The 16,965-nt window shown below is 41.4% G+C and overlaps 1 long non-coding RNA gene across 1 annotated transcript in view; it reads left to right on the forward strand.

Annotated features, from left to right (window-relative positions):
* The window catches only part of LOC120439386, a 52,143-nt gene that overhangs the window by 6,661 nt on the left and 28,517 nt on the right, over positions 1-16,965 (forward strand). Inside the window, exon 3 of the long non-coding RNA XR_005612616.1 lies at positions 2,034-2,097. This is a non-coding gene — a long non-coding RNA (uncharacterized LOC120439386). The remainder of the gene's footprint in view (positions 1-2,033; positions 2,098-16,965) is intronic.

Here is a 16,965-nt window from a genome sequence, read left to right on the forward strand (position 1 = left end):
GTGGGATGTGAGGGTCGGGTGGTGGACCAAATAAGAATGGAGGATTTCCTCAGGGAACATTAAAGTAAAAATGTTTGACTTGCACTCTTGGGATTCCTGGTGATGACATCATGGCTATGGGAGTGTAAGCTAGCACCAATTCGGGCCCATTAAATCAGACAGCGTGATCATTTAGTCTAATTTGCCATCATTCCCTCTAATTGCATCTGACTGCCGACTCCAGAGAGTATTCTAATTCCCTTGAACTGGTTAAAGTGACTGTGAAGGGCTATGCTTGAACTTGTTAAATGGCAGGAGATATATGATTTGTTTAGCCTATCCTTTATTGTTAACTTTCCCAATATCACCAGCACATATTCCCCTGAATAACTGCACCGTGTAACCATCTAGCTCCTGCTTTAGATTGAGCCGTCCGCTTTAAGAAACCGCAAGCACTCAGTGTATCGTTTAAACCAGGACCACTCCACACAGGATACAACACAAAACGTGAGATCTAAAAAAAAACCGATATGACCACACTGTACATTGAGATCAAGCTTGTCAAATCACAGTCGTCGAAAACATTTACTGTTCAGCCTACCGGGAGGTGCTTTATCTGCGCAGAAATGATGTCTCTAACTGCCCCTTTCTCTTTTCCTTCCCCTTTTCTTTTATCATTCTTTTTTTTCCCTGCTCCCTTCTGCGGCTCTCGGAGCTTTGTGCTCATGTTTGAGTTCTCACTGGCTGACAGGTTGTCACAGATAATAAGTTTTAATTCCCCATATGGGACCAAAACTCACTTGCCTTGTAATTTCCTCATAATTTTATTCCCTTTTGAAGCCCTTGAATGTAGATTGGTGAGATGTCAGTTATGAGCGTGCTAAGCTGAGATAGTAATGTATTCTGCTGCACCGAGACTGGACTCAAATAAAAGGGAGTAAAGAGCATTCTCTTATGTTTTAATTTGGATTTGATATTATGTCACAGCGGCGCCGTCGGCAGTCGTCTTTATTTATTAAGCACGTTCAAACGAGCACTTTGTTTTTGTTTATGATTTTGAGTTTGGCTGATCAGGACAGGAAAGAGGGAAAAACGCGAGCTGGTCCACAGGGCGTCAATTATATGACTTACACCGTCTGTACAGGGAAACACCGTGGTGTTGAATTGGGTGAGTCATATGATCTCAGTCCAACCCCTGATCCCCATTTGTCCCAGCGGTGATGTGTCTAAACGCACCACAGCAGCTCTGACGGACACTTTGCCTTGAGCTCCTGTTCACCCCTTCCATCCCTCAATGCCACTTTCTCTCCAATCCAGAATAATGAGCCTTTCAGAAATTCAACTCAGGGATCTCGGCCCAGTGGTGTGCTCGGCAGCCCAGATTTCTCGCCTCTTCCCCTTGCTAAAGCCTCCACTAGCCCCGGAGCTTCCAGGCCGCTGAAAAATCACAGCTCTGTCGGCCAAGTGTGGCCGCTGTTTCAGCAGGATAAGTTGGCAAAGGGAATAGCGTCTAAGTCGCCCTGAATGTAAACGAAGCACCCTTTTGCTGTCACCGCGGATGCCTGGCCTGTCTTCTGCCGTGGATGGCTGGTTAGGCATTCTCTACCTCATAAAGGATGCAGCTGTGCTGTAAAAAAAAAATGGCTTTTGTAAATTTATGCTCAGGCCTTCTCCATTCCTGCACTGAATTGTCACAGTAAGGTTGAGACTTTCTCCTAACCCTTGGTTGGAAAGTCTGCCTTGTTTTACAACCAGGCAAAGCTAGAAAAATAAGAACTCGTGACATCTTCCAACTGTACCCAGAATAACCTTTTGTGGAAATTCTTGTCAGACAGGTGGATTATTTCATTGAAGACTGATGTGGAAATATTCAGCATTAGTGCTTTTTTTTCCCTATGAGCTCTTTACTTATGTGTCATGGGTGTTCCGTGGTGATTCCCTATGGATCCCATGTGATGGATGCTCTTAATGAAGGGTGTTAATTTAAAGTCACCTGCAGGCTATAGCCGTTCCATCCATAAGGCTGCTTCATCGCCTATCCAATGTTCTCTCAGCACTGACAGAGGAAGGCCCAGGGAGAAGTGAGGAGATGGAATTGGATTTGAAGCTCTGAGGCAGGTAATAAAAAGCAACACTCCCACACACCAAGGAATGTGATTTCCCCAAGTACCCCTGGCAGACATGTTGAATTTCTTGCTGTAATGTATAGGCGACCAAGCTATTCATAACATGGAGGGCCCTGGCGAGTACACCAGCTCAAGCTTGTTTTCTCATTAAAAGAGTCAAGGTGTGCTTTGAACTTCCATCAAACCCGACGTAATATGCTTTCATTTCATGCCGTAACCCCTGCTTAAAAAGGTAATGGCTTACTGCATTGAGCATCCATTTAATTTGTTGACTAACAGAGAAACTGGTTACGCAGGAACTTGAATAAATGATAAGGCAGGGCAGACCTGAAAGGAAAAAAATCTCTGTTTTAGTACAGATTTAATTTCATTTTGCTCCGTGAGAACGTGTGTGCACGCTGAGGGATAGTACACAGTGAGGTAAAAGGTGGTAGAGCACAGAACATTTTTCAGAGATGTTGTTGTAGAGGTCTGAAATATTTCCTGTACATCCGTAGGTGTAATAAGCTACAGTCACTCATTTCCTGCAGAAAATAGATACCAATCAGACTTTGCTATCAATAGGGGTTAACTATAAAATAAACTGCAATGACAGCAGGCTCCTTACACAACAGAGTAGTAAGACGGGGCTTACACAGGCTCTGGATGCCAGGTTAAACATAGCCAGCAGCAGGTGTCAGTCCTGCCTAAGCCTGACCTTGCGGAAAGGCAGCATATTTCAGTTTCCCCTTCAGTAGTTCCAGAGTGGTGTCCAGAGAGGTTTGTGGGGGGAAAAGGGTGTCCATGCAAAAGGGCCCTGAGATGCTTTCTATGCAGGCCACCAGAGCAGTGGGGATAGCCCGAGGCTGGAACTAAGCTTCATATTCGCCTCGCTGACACTGATCCTCTATCCTTGCATCGCTACACAGCCTAAATAAAGCAACCATGGGAACAGAGGTTAAGGAAAATGGAGGTTTTCCCTTTGTGTCATCTCAATGATTCTGTGTTACTTCTGAGAGTCGCATCGCTGCCAAAAATAATCTCGCTGCGAGAATTTTGCATGTAACATAACTGTAACCGCATTACATTTCTGACACAGCACGGAGTTTCTTTTGTACTACTTTTTATGGGGAAAGTGCAGTAAGTACAGAGCAGCCACTCTCTTGACTAATACTCCATAAGACATTTGGTGAAGAAACATCATTAGTTTATTTTAATGTGCCACGGTGGAGGCTGAGTGACACTAATGGGGGGCTGCGTAAAAAATGGTGTCAATCTTGGCACTGTGACGGTTCACTGAACAGCACATTAGTGCTAAAAGTATTTCAGGTCTCTAAGTATGCCTTCCTCTCTTGAGCCTATATGAGAGGGCGGTAGGGGCCACCAAGGCAATTCAAAAATGCAGTTTCAGTATTCATAATAGGTGAAAACTGAGAGCGCACACTGTGAAAAAGACAACCTGAAGTACCGGCAAGCAATGTCTCAATCCGTCTGTTGAGCCTCGATGCTAAAGATGCATTAGCAGGAGTGCTGAATGGATTTTATTTTCTCTATCCAAATATCCACAGTCAGCAAGGACGTTTTGAATCGAAAACAGATGACCGTCTCTCCGTCGATCAAAGGAAATACTTGTAGGATGCCAGCACAGCAGAATGTTGTTGTAGTGTAGAGATGCTGAGCGTTGCACTGATAAATGCACAAATTACGGTGTGATTATTAACAGTTCTAATCATTAAATTAATTGTGATTTAATGGTGGACAGGACTATTAGTACACTGTCTTCAGGAGGTACTGGCTAAAGATTGAGTATTAAAAAGAGAGATTAGGCTTCAGTGGCATCTTTTTTAGCAACAAGAATCAAAACAACAAGTTATTTCACTGTTCACTTCTTGTCCACAAAGTCAACTGTGAGCATACACCTAAGCAGCAACCGTGCACATGTGAGGAGTTCTGTACTTGCTAACTGACTTGGCTTTTGCCAGTGTGGGGGTGTCACAGTCTGGAGATCCCTGAAGCAACTTCCACCATGGACGGCTGTCCGTACAGCAAAAAAGACTCCCTGTCACCCTCCTCGGACATCCAGCTAGCCAACAAATTTAGCATCTGGAATGAGCAGGATTTTCTTCCAAGGGGACGCCTCCAGCTTCCCTCAGCATGGTAATCAGTTGGGTGGACTCTCAGAAGGAAGCCTTTCTTCCCCTAGGCAGTGACTCAGACTGTGTGAAAGTATTCCAGGGTGTCGGTTACTGTGCCGCTTCCGCTCCATATTGCATTTCCTCAGCCCTGCTGTCCTGTGACATAGAAACCAGTTCCAGCTCAGCTCCTAAGCCATACGACTTTATACGAGATTTCATAGAAATGTCAGGAAGAAGTCAGAGAAAATGTTGTGTTTTCCGAGGCCAAGAGTCCAGTAAATTGCCAGCAAAATCCCGAAGATTATACCATCCAAAGTTGGAGCACATTGCATTCTGCTTGGGAACAAATGGCACAAATCAACAGTTTGAACTGCTTAAACGTGACCTTATCCAATTATTAAAGGACCTTGAAGACTCAGAGCTGCTAGGCTTTCAGCGCTGAATCAATCCCCACTGTTGGAAGACATGAGGGTTTGGTTTCATACTGCAGAAAGCTTTCACGTACATACCTTGCTGTTTAAAATGCTGACATGCTCTACTGCTCTCTAGCTCATCAGATACACCCTTTCACTTCATTCAAGCTTGGCTGTCTCAGGTGATTTGGTCCACAGGGTGATCAAGTCCGACTTCCTGTCTGACTGAATGCCCGTAAGTAACAGGCATGAACCGTCCAACACAGCTCCCCCTTCTGGTATGGATTTTAATTGGTTATCTCCCAAGAGTTTTATGCTTTTTCCAAAAAAATTACCCTAGTTATGTATGTGAAACACTGAGGACACAAACTCTACCATTTATTTTTAAACTTTTTAGCATCTAACAAATACAGAATTCAACCTCAAAATTTCAAAAACCCCACAGTCACACCAGATGTCACAGAAATAAGGTACTCATTCACGCTGAGATATTTTCAGAACCATATATTTTTTCTAATCTCACAATGTCTTACGTAAGCATCCCGAGAGTGGACAGTGGACTTACCTCAGGCCAAAAAGCCAGAGAGCTCAGACCTGAACTTCGAGGGTTATGTGTGGGTTTGTCTCAAAATTTGACTTTTATTACCTCAGAAATATTACAAGAGCAGCACCATTTCTCTCCCTTAGTGACAAAGAGAAACTGATATGTTCTTTCATACCAAAAAGGCTACTGAAACGATCTGCTATCTGGTCTGCCTAAACATGTTATAAACCAACTACAGCTGATCCAGAACTCCAAGGCCCGACGTCTGTTTTTAAGTCCTCATGTTGGTTTCCTGCCAGTTTCCATGCTGATTCTAAAAATTCAAGCCTCTAGTGCATGACTAAGACGCTCATCTTTTTTAATATGCTGCAGTGCTGTGTCCATTGTTTTTAAATTGACTCGACTCTGTTGCCATTCTATTCCTCTTCAGCTTTTTAGTTGCACAGTTCTTGAAGCTATTTTTTGATAACTGACAGTGTGTACACTTCAGCCCCCAGGCTCATGGTGTCCTGTGTGTGACACTAATAATAATGCTTGAGAAAAGAATCACTGTCAGGAAAATTAATTTTTCGCTATATAAAATACAACTTTTTGGTAGCACAGTAAGTTCAGCCGTGCTGCAACTAATGTTAGTTATCCTGCCATCCGATGGCACTTGTCTCTCCCCATCAGGGAGCTCACCCTTACCTTGTGCTTTTATTGAAAACAAGTATTATCATTAATTCTTTAAAAGTAACTGCTATCTCTAGACAGCTAGAAACACACCGGATAAACAACGACAAACAGTTTGATTACATTTTCAGTTCACATGAGAGTTTATTCGCTAAGTATCCAAGTCCACTTCGAGGAAAGCTTCACTAACGCTAGCTAACAGCAGCACTGAAAGACAGAAAAGTTAAGGATTTTCCTCAACAGCTCACTTTAGTATCGCTGTCATCTGGCAAAAGTGAGCTTCACTGTTTCTTGGATTTGTATCGGGCTTCTTTCAGAAAGTTTTACAACTTCCTTCAGAGTAAATAGACGTGGACACCCAGCATATTGACAGCTGAGGTAAACAGCAGCTTGAAAACCTACACTCACTAGAGATGAAGGGCGACCAGAGTTGTTTGTCTTACAGCGGCCACCCTAGCTAGGATTACACACTTGGGTAATAAAACATGATTCAGATTACTCCAATCAACTGACATCTAGTGGTGAAAGTTTTCCCACGGTATCTTTTAAATATTATAAAGCTGCTTTTTCTGTGGACAATACACTTGATCGTAACACTTAAAGGAACAGCTACACTCATCACTTTATTGAAGCTGAAAAACATGACAATTTTAACTCTCAATGGTGCCTCGGTGATTATTTGAAAAAATATTTGGATCTGGCTAATTATGTTGGACTTTGAAAGAAAAAAATTTTTTTCCTGTGCATTTTTAAAATAATTTTACATCCCCTTGGAAATAGGTGTCTAAAAATTAGATTTATTTTTCAATTCAAAATACGACTTCAGTATATAGCACTTGCCGAAGCTTTTGAATTTCTAGCAAGGTGAAATGTGGATATTGAATTTAAAAAAATGTGCTCAGAAGAATGAGAGATTCCACATATAATTTCATAAAAGTGACAAGCCATACAAATCGAATGCAGAGAGAGAATTAATAATTCAAACCTGCAGAATCCTCCCTGAGACAGAAAGGAAGAAAACAGACGAATAAGAAATACGATCCCCTGTGTCTGCTCAGCTGCCTTTTCTTTACAGGATTCGTGAAATCTGGGGCATTATATGTTTAAAATTCCTGTATGTGTATCTAAGCGCCCACGTAAAGTCAGTAGGGATAAAACTTGAACGTCTTTCCAGTTCAGATAGGAACGTGAGTCCGCGGAGCCATTATTGGTTACAAATGCTGCGTCAAACGCACCGGGTTCAAATCAAGGTCAAGCAGACGCTGCTCTTCGCTCGTCCGACGTGTTTTCAAGAACAAACAAAAAAACGAGACGCTGTTTGATTTTGCATTGCTGTGATGATCCCGTTGACGCTGTGCTTGTCACTATGCCCACAGGGGTTAATACCCCGATCTCCTGTAATGCTCTCCTCCTAAGTGATTCAGCAGAGGTGGAGTGACATTAACTATCTCCACCTGGAATATGACAGAGTTGACTTGTTTATTGTGTTTCTCCTTCTTCCTGCGTTCTCGCTCTTCGTGTTTGTGTTTGATTTGCTTGGCCTCTAGTATGTTGTACAGAGATGCCCTTTCCATGTATCGCCCTGGGTGCTGGTGCTGGTGTGGGACTTCTTCGGTGCCTGCATCCCGGGTCAGAAAACCCCGTGGCTGTTATTGTCCCCGAACTTGTGATGCCAAATCATCCAGAGGATTAGTTTGTATTTTCCTCTTCCCCTCCCGCTGTCTCCCTCTCTCTCTCTCGCTCTCATTTATTCACCACTCACTGTATGCCAAAGCTCATGCGTACACGTTGTACCCATAAACCCTCAGGACTTGCTGTTGGGGAGGCCCATGTTCCACACTCAGACGCACGCACAAACACGCGCACGCACAACTGTTTTCCCGCCAAGTAGGATTTGTAGTATTTTCCCCCAAGAATCTGGTGGCACACGCCCGATAAGCCTCATCCTGCCAGTTTCTAGCTGCCTGGCACTAAAAATGTGTGTGTGAAGCCTCTGAGACCTCCTCTATCATTATTCATGAACATCATTATTTTTGCAACTGTCTGCGTTCTTTCAATGAATTTTCCCGGCACCAAACTGTAGGCGGCCGCTAGTATCAGCATGTGACATTCAGATTCATTTGGTCTTCGCTCCCAAAAAAAATAAAAAATTAATACATGTGAACCACCGTAAAACGTGCAGCCGTGACGGGATTTGGCTAAATCTTTCTAACATTTAATCGCACCCCCCTTTCCTCCCTCCCCACCCCTTTAATTGGTTTAATGTACAGTGAAATAAGGTTGGCTGTTTTCTTTTAAACTTAAACTGTGGACACGTCCTCCCGCTCTTGCCGAATGGCTGTCAGGTTCAGTTAGGAGCTTAGGTAGATTGAACGAAAAGGATCCCTTAAGCTGAAAATCCAATCTGAAGTGGGCCGGTTGTAAAGTATTCTTTAATAACTAAATGATGCATGAACTTCAACCGTGGCATAAGACAATGGCAGAGGTTAAAGCAAGGACGATGTACTTCTCTTACAGAGTTAGTCTCACATATAATGTTTAATCTGCGCTGAGAGTACACCTCCGGCATACATTTGTTCTTCCTGAATTCTTTTCAAGCAAGACTGGGACGGCATTTTTTCCAGCTTTCTTAATCTTAAAGTTATATTCTGGAAAAAAAAAAAAGCATGGAAAATGGTTTCTAAAATAAAGTCGACCTTGCACATCAGTTAGAGAATCTCAGTAATGAATCACGGTCTTTGTCAAAGAAGTGGGCAGGCTGTGTGTCAGCATGAGGTATCTGTGATCTTATATACAACATGCCAAGGCTGTGCCTGCTAGTACCGCCATGATTTTCCGAAAAGCATAAATCCACCGAGCGAGCATTCAACTTTTTAAGTGTTTGAAACACAAACTGATCATGAACTCTTTCTTTGTTTTTTCAACTGCATGCAAGTTTTTAAAAGTGCGACAAATAGCTTTAATACTCACATCTTTTGAATATAAAAACATATACTGACAGCTACTGAATGCATTATTGTCAGGCTTTAGACATTCTGTGCAACCTTGAGATAAAATGTGTTAATTGCTCAACTTTTAATGTAACACAGTCGGTTTTCTTTTGTGCTTATTTGGTGATCCAGGCATTTCATTTTAAACAGGCAGCCTAGACGAGTTCACTTTTGTCCTGGTTGATGACATCTAGGAGGAAGGAGGATAGTGGAGCTCAAAAACTAAAGTTGTAATCTGGGAACTGCATATACTGGAGAGGAGTATGGGAGCTAAAGACTGGCTTTCCCATTATTGTTTTTTTTACTACAAACCAAATGTAAGGCTGCACTCTGAAAGCAAAATACTCTATTGGAATTTTGGGGTAAAGTTTTTAAGATATGATGGAGCTTGTAAAAAGAACCGAATATATGAGAAATAGTGTATGATATCTCTTTCTACATCCTGTCTGTACTTACTGACTACCTTTGTATTTTAGATGAAATAGCTGAGAACAAACAAATACAGCAAGTTGGCTTCTTTTTGAGGAATATCTCCACAAATAAAAAATGCAGCTATGAGCTACATGTTATCGTTGGTGTCAGTTAAAAAAATGAAACTTGCCAGCATGCTGAAATTAAACACAAATAAAAAAAAATCTCTCTATAAATAGTGCTGTAAGAAATGTTTGTCCCCTTCCTTATTTTGGAATATCACACTTACACGTTAACCTGAGTAAATACAGTTTTTAAATGATGATCATTTCTCGGGTTGGAGGTTTTCTAACTTTACTTTTAAGCCCCTGTGTCGTTGGTGGCAAATAGCATTAAATATTTGCCATATGTAAACCATGAGTGTGTGTTCATATTCACACTATAGTTGTCTTTTGATGACTTACAGATGCGTATTACTCCGGCATCATGCATTCATAACAATGTCAGACACACTGTTCAGTTCTCTTTAGTACATTTTCATTTGGTTTGTAGGTTGCTAACAAAAACTAGCTGTTGCTTGCACATCATCCCTGTTTCTGCTGAATAAGTTTTACTTTCAGACTGTTGTAATTAAGTCTGAGACTATATACTATGTCTATTACAAGTTCCAGCCCTTCCTTTTAAGCTTTATTTTAGAACCATGTTCAAGCATGCATTTGATCAATTGTGACATAATAAGAAAAACACCAATTACTGTTAACCACTCAGGGCTCTGGGCTGAAGGCTGTTGTTTTTCATCAGAGGATAATTTCCTGTCTTGGGGGCAAAGTGCAATCATACAGGATACCGAATTGTAAATAAGGCAGCGTCTAATTCTCCTACAGTACACATTACGAGCGGTCCACTCCTCAGTCGTCGGTAAAGGCCGAGTCAGACTATAAGACGTGCCTCGGGCTATGTTTTTCATCCACACAGCTGAGGGTCAGACTAATTCCTGTCCTGTCCCCTCTGATCGGGAGGGGAGCAAGAGGGACTGAGCGATGCGCTGCCCTACATAACCATAATGAGCCGTTCGCGTAGATAGTGAGTTAACGTGCCGAGACATGTGGCTAACTTAATAAGGAAGCCAGTGTAACCCTGCCGCAAACCTATATATGTGGGAGCGGCATGTGATGCCGTACTGATGGGCATCTTCCTCATCTGCTTTGAGAGCTCTGACAGTGAGTGAACGGGGAGCGATTCGGTGCCCCTGAGGCACATTCAAGGGGTATAATGAGGCTCCACATGGCCTCGTGATTTTGTCTTCCTGTAAAGGTAAGAACATGTAGAAGACGGGAAATAGATGAGTTAAGTAACCATATATGGATATTCTCATTCAAATGAAACCAAACACCGATTTTCCATTATATGTATATGCACAGTACATGTATATACCTTTACAACTAAAGGGGCACAATCTAAAGCTGAATTGAATGTGTGTACAGTCACAGAGAAGCAATAAGCAGTGCCAGTGTTAATCTGGGAAAATGCATGGACCATTAGCTGTTTTGCGGCAGTAATAAAATTCTTGTGCATAATTTATGGCTCTCTGCTCTCAGCGACTGTCTCGGTGTAAAGGTAGAGCAGCTTGAAGTTAACTGCGTATCAAATATAACATAAGTCATTAAAACAACCTTAAAAAAACGACAGAACCTTTGAGCCTGTAGGTTAAATTCTTACAGCTAACTGAACGGCATCGACAAAACAAATGGGTTGCTAATGCTTGCTTCCTCCTAGGAAAGGGTTCCTTGAGTAATTAAATATAATTTTGGCTATCCAATTAACACCATTACACCGCTGAATGGGTTTCTTTTTTCATATTTCCACTCTAATTGTTTGGTTTTGAAGCCCATTGCGCGATTCCCCACCTCCCTTTCCTCCTCTCTCAATCTGTTCGTGTTTAAGGTTGTGCAATTTTATGTAAATTGTACAATGATGAAGACAGAATCTTTCCCTCTGAAATGACAGAAGTACCATGATTGCACCCTTTTGTCTAAGGTTTGGCTTTATTCTCGCGGATGCTGTGCAATCCTCTAAAGGTGGCGTAACACCGCGCGTTAACCAAATTGAACCTGACAACTGCCTCATTCATTTGCAGCCAGTGTTTGTTGCAGAAGTTAGAAATAACAGCCCTTCTTGTATTCTTGCATCTCTGGCAAGAACTGTAAATGCTTGCAAAAAAATAAAGTAACGTGTCTCCCCGAGGCTTCTCTCTCTCTCTCCCTCTCCCCGTCTGATGTACACCACAGACAACACCATACATAAAGAACCCTTCTTATCTTATTTGAGCAGTTGCTTTAGGTATTTCTGCAAACTCCAGAGGCCTAGAATTATAAATCACCGTGAAGCGAGATGGCAATCAGCGAGTATTGTTGCAAAGAAGACTAATGAAACCACCCACCCTGGTAAATGACCTGGAGATCTGGTGTGATACTGACTCCCCACAGTCACCGAGATGTGATACACTGGATCTCTCTCACGCATAGTCTCCCATGACGTGCCGTGAGCTGGCCTTGGTCAGATAAGGCCACAAAGGCAAACCAGCGGGGCTCTTTATGTGTTTGTTCCATTATGTGAACACAAGCTTATTTCAGATTTTCGGAGTTTTGTTTAACTGCCACAGAGGACATTATAATTTTATCTGAGCGAGGGATGGAATTGTGCGTTAGCGAAAGGTGGTATTCCCTGTGGTAATTCACATTTAATTGTAAATACATGCTACAACCTTTTCTTTGGAATAAATTAGCATGTTTACTGTTGTTGCTCTGTACATCCAAGGACCTCGACATGATCAAAGGAGTGGGTTTGTTTGAAGAATGAAGCATTCAGCATATTTTAGGTTAACAAGAGCTGAGTTTCTCTCTACAGCAGTTGGCTAGTGTCATCTCCCCAGCCATCCTCCCCTCATCACATTCGAGACATTGTCTATTTTTGTCCTTTTCATTACTATGTTCGTTTACCATACATAGATATGAACGCAGTGCTTCCCAAATGACATCATTATTATATCTGACTGCCACGCTAAATCACCTCATTTATCTCTCATTGGCATGTCTGCTCTGTTGAACACCCTGAAAACAAGAAGCAAACTTAAAGGAGTTTTAAAATGGAAGATGCATTTCTGTAATTTGCAGAATTGCACTTGTAGCATCCCAGAATCAATGCTAACCAGGGGTTGTGCATCCCGTTTGCTGCACCCACTCTCCGTTTAGCATACATATCCAGCAATTTGCGTTTTTTTTCTTTGTATGCAGATTTGAACAGGCTGTTTGACATAACATTTCTATTCATTTTATATAGAACTGTATCAGCACAGTGTATGAAAGAGATTAAAACCAGATAAGTGGGTTTCAAGACTTTCACAAAAGGGTTTTGTTAGTGGAGGAGCTCGGTGCTGGTTAGCCGGGTCCCTGGGAGGTGGACTATAGCAGAAGTGGGTAAAGAAAGGAAGTAAACCCTAACCTATTCCAGGGATACACTGTCTTTGCACTCATTTTATTCTAGTATTCATCATGGGTTGAGAAATTAAATAAGTCACTGCCTTGTGTGTACTTTCAACTAATCTTAGAGTGATTACAGCATTTAGACTATCAACCCTGAAGGCAGTTTCTCCTTCACTATAATCATACCAAATAAGCAGACAGTGTTTTTGTTTCTCTGCTGTACTTTGTTTTTGTCTTGGAAAAAAAGAATTATCTCGCACTTCCTTGTCTGTGTCTGGTCTATGCATACATTCGGTGTCTCTGTTATAGTTATTTCCTGTTTTTCTTGAGCTACTCCCTTCTTTTATGTATTTTTATTGGTTTTCCTTTCTGGCTTTTTTCCAGGCCCAGTGGTTTTACCTGTGTCTTGTTTCTGAAACAGTTCTCTGTGATTGTGGAGGCTGGCTTATTCTCTAGTTAGAAATGTGTAAAAGCCACGGTGGTGCAGCCAATTAACCTCCTAGGACCTGGTGTCCACATATGTGGACATCACATTTTGGGTTGTCTAGACCAAAATACTAAATTTTGCTCTACAAGGGCCTGATATCCACTTACGAGGACATTATACTGCCACTGTCCTATCGAAATTTAAAGCGAATGTCCTCATATGTGGATCTCATTTTTCTCAGAAAAAAAAAAATCACGTAATTCTTTGTTTTTACAATCATCAGGTCCCAATCAGCCCAAATAGCAAAGAGAAACTAAAAATGCATGCATGGTCTTAGGAGGTTAAAAAGTGCAAGAGGATGTACACTCCAGTGGTGAGTTTATTGAAGAAGGTCGATGTGAACAAACATATGGACGACAAACCGACTTAAACAATGTTTAGTATACACACTAACACAAACATCCACAAACAGATACTTAATACTGGATACTGGTTCTGACGTAGGTCTCTTCCTGTTAAAAGGGAGTTCTTCCTTTCCACTGTCGCCAAATGCTCTTATAGGAGATTGTTTGATTGATGGAGTTTTCTTTCTGTTGTTTACTATAAAAGTGCGCTGAGGTGACTGTTGGGATTTGGCGCTGGATTTACTGCATGCTTTTAGTAGTTCTCATGTGTTACATATTTGTTGTTAGGATGAAGGTTAATAAGGTTAATAAAACCTACATTTTGAAAGCATAAGTATTTATTTTTCTTAGAGGAGTGAGATCAGGAGGTGGATGATAAATACTATTGGCCCAGCAGTGAAAGAGTTTCAGCTCTATAAAACACTTTTTCATTTTTTTTTTTTTTCATTTCTCTGTGACACAGAAGACACACACCGTGATAATTTCGGAATTTTAGTGGTGCTGAGAGGCATAGTTTTGAAAATTGGGCTAAGATGGCTAGTGGTTTATTCTTTTTTTCTTTTGGCATCAATCTTCTCCCGTAGCTCTGAGCAAAAAACAAATAAATCTATTTCCAAAAATGTCTAAATGTTTAACAGAACGCAGCTACAGAAATAAAAGTTCACCTCTGTACCCAAACAGCAATAACTTTTCTCTGTTTTTGCTGAAAACTTGTTTGAATCCAACTGTGACCACAGCTTGACTGTAAAGTTGGTTTACCTATCTGCCAAAATTCACTGCAGCACAGGCTCACTGTCCTGGATACATAACAAGTAACTGGTAAAATACAATAGACAACATTAATTATTAGAATTTCTTGCAGTATGCAAATACTATGCTCTGAGAATATTTTGCCATTCTAGCTGATGAGAAATTTATGCATCACAAATGCAAAGCCAAAGCGTAGGTGTCTTAAACTTGCAACATCTTTATGACCACTAGAGGGCCTCCCAAAAAGACTTCCAGTTTTACAGAAGTCAATGTGAAACAGCCCTAAACTCTCATTTATCTATGACCTTGGTTTGTTTGTTGACGTAGGACCACTATACTGATGCTTTTTGTGGGTGTATCAAATAGAACATATAGACCCTTTTGTAAATTAGGGTCATTCTATGAGAGAAAGAGGGACCATCCAAGTTAAACTCATTGGTTCTTGACTTTTCAGTGATGAATTATTAATGAATGTGCACTTTCATGTAGATTGCAACATCCAGTTTCAAAACACTTAATAAAACACACAACCCAAGGCTTCATAATAGAAATTCACAAACAAATGGATGACCTAACACCAACTGTATTCATCTTTTACAGTGTCGATTAGATGAGAAAGATAATGTTGACCTAACTATAATCATTAGTTAGGTCAGAGGTTCCCAAAGTGTGGGGCCCGCCCCCTAGGGGGGGCGCAGAGCCATTGCAGGGGGGGCGCGGTATGAAAAGAAAAAAAAAAAAAGAGCGCTTGGACACTGCTAGCATAATGGACAGGTTTTTGACGCGGCTCCCACACAAACGCAAAGCAGGAGATGAAGCATCGCCAAATATGTTTCCAAACCAACTTCCTTCCAAGCCAAAGACTAGAAAATATGGTGAAGCATATCTTCCCTTTGGCTTCACCTGCACAAGTGCCAAGGTAGGTCTCCCCTGCAAAATTAGTTTCCCTGCGTCGGGAGCAGCGCTGGGCTCTCCAAATCACGGACAAACAGTATCCAACAATGTTGATTTTTAGTTGACAAACACTTCTTGTAATGACTAACTACTCCTGACATTTTGGACATGTTAGCTCTTTATGCAGTAAAGTTACAGTGGGATACAAATAATATCAGGCTGATCCTTCCGTAATTTGTTCCCCCGGTTCAAATCACGGACAAACAGTATCACACAGCTGTTTATGTGTTTAAACCCATTTTGCACAGAGAGGCATTTTTTGAAAAATGTATTGATAGCAATGTTGAATATTATTACACAGGAAAAAAAAACAACTACACGTAAAATAATTACACCGTGACGCCTCTGCCTTTCTAAATGGAGGGACAGTAACTGCGTGTGTATATGTAAGTGTGTAAAACTTGAAGACAGTCAGATTAACAGTAACAGTATTTTGTCTCTATCTGCCATTCTGCAATTTATCTCATGTAAACATTAACGTGGCGCACAGCGTGACGTGAAAAGAGGCACATACCTTTGTCGTTGCGTGACGAACTCTGTAATCCTCGTCCACACGTAAACGCAAAAGAGGAGTTTTAAATAATCTCCGTTTTCGGTGAATCGCAACACCGTTTACGTGTTGACGAAAAGCCCAAACGCACAGAAACAGCTACGTTTTCAAAAATACCCGTGTAGGTGTGGACGCAGCGTAAAAGAGTTAGTAGTATATTTTATTACTGCCTGTAATTTATTGCCATTTACTTGTATTTGCTTAACCACTGAGTTAGGTCAACTAATGATTATAGGTTAGATATTCCTACTTTCTCACACTAAGTTACCTCACACGAACTGAATGTAGTTTTGGGTCTTTCTGCATGGAGCTTGTATGTTCTTCCCATGTCTGTGTGGGTTCTCTGTGGGTACTCTAGCTTCCCCCCCACAATCCAAGGACACCCATGTTAGTGAATCAAAATTGACCGTAGGCTGGAATATGAGTATGAATGGTTGCCTAGGTGTTACCACTGTGACAGAGTGGCAAGTCAACAAGGGTGTATCATCCTCCACCCTCCAGAAAATGGCCGGATGGAAATACATTTTTGACATAGAGTAAGGTCATAAAGTCAAACTTAGCCCATGGTGGTACTACATCATTTGATTAAAGCTGATCTCAATGCCAGCCCTCTGCAAGCTGCTTTGGAACCCACCTCCACCCTAGCTCATTTTCATTCCATTTCTGACTTCATCAATGTCAATGTTGTTTCTGATGTCTGATCTGTTGTGTACTGGGGCTTTTGGTGCAGGTCTGCCTCCCTATTAATAACTTCAGATGGAACAATAATCTCTTTTTGCCTGCAGTGGCGCTGACTCAACTGTGTGCTGTCTGTGTGCAAACATATCTTCTTTGTTTTGAAGACACAGCTGAAAGAATGAATTTTTTTCAACAGTATATTTTGTGTCATTGTACTTGATGTCTTTACTACACTGTTGTGTAGTTAAACCACATACACATCTGTTAACTCTGGTTTGGTTTGCTGCCAGGCTGTGGTCCCACCTTGGTCCAAGAGCGAATTAACTGTAAAGACTGGCTGTGTAGCAAGCAGGAGTAGGGTCCAAACACAGAACTCAGAAACATGAGAGAAACTAAAAAGGGGTCTTTTATTAAATTCTAACAAAGTACAAAATAACGTGAGTAACAAAACCAGGAAAACCAAACCTTCAA

Source organism: Oreochromis aureus, linkage group 3 (assembly GCF_013358895.1).
Source record: "Oreochromis aureus strain Israel breed Guangdong linkage group 3, ZZ_aureus, whole genome shotgun sequence".
In the NCBI taxonomy this organism is placed as follows: domain Eukaryota; kingdom Metazoa; phylum Chordata; class Actinopteri; order Cichliformes; family Cichlidae; genus Oreochromis; species Oreochromis aureus.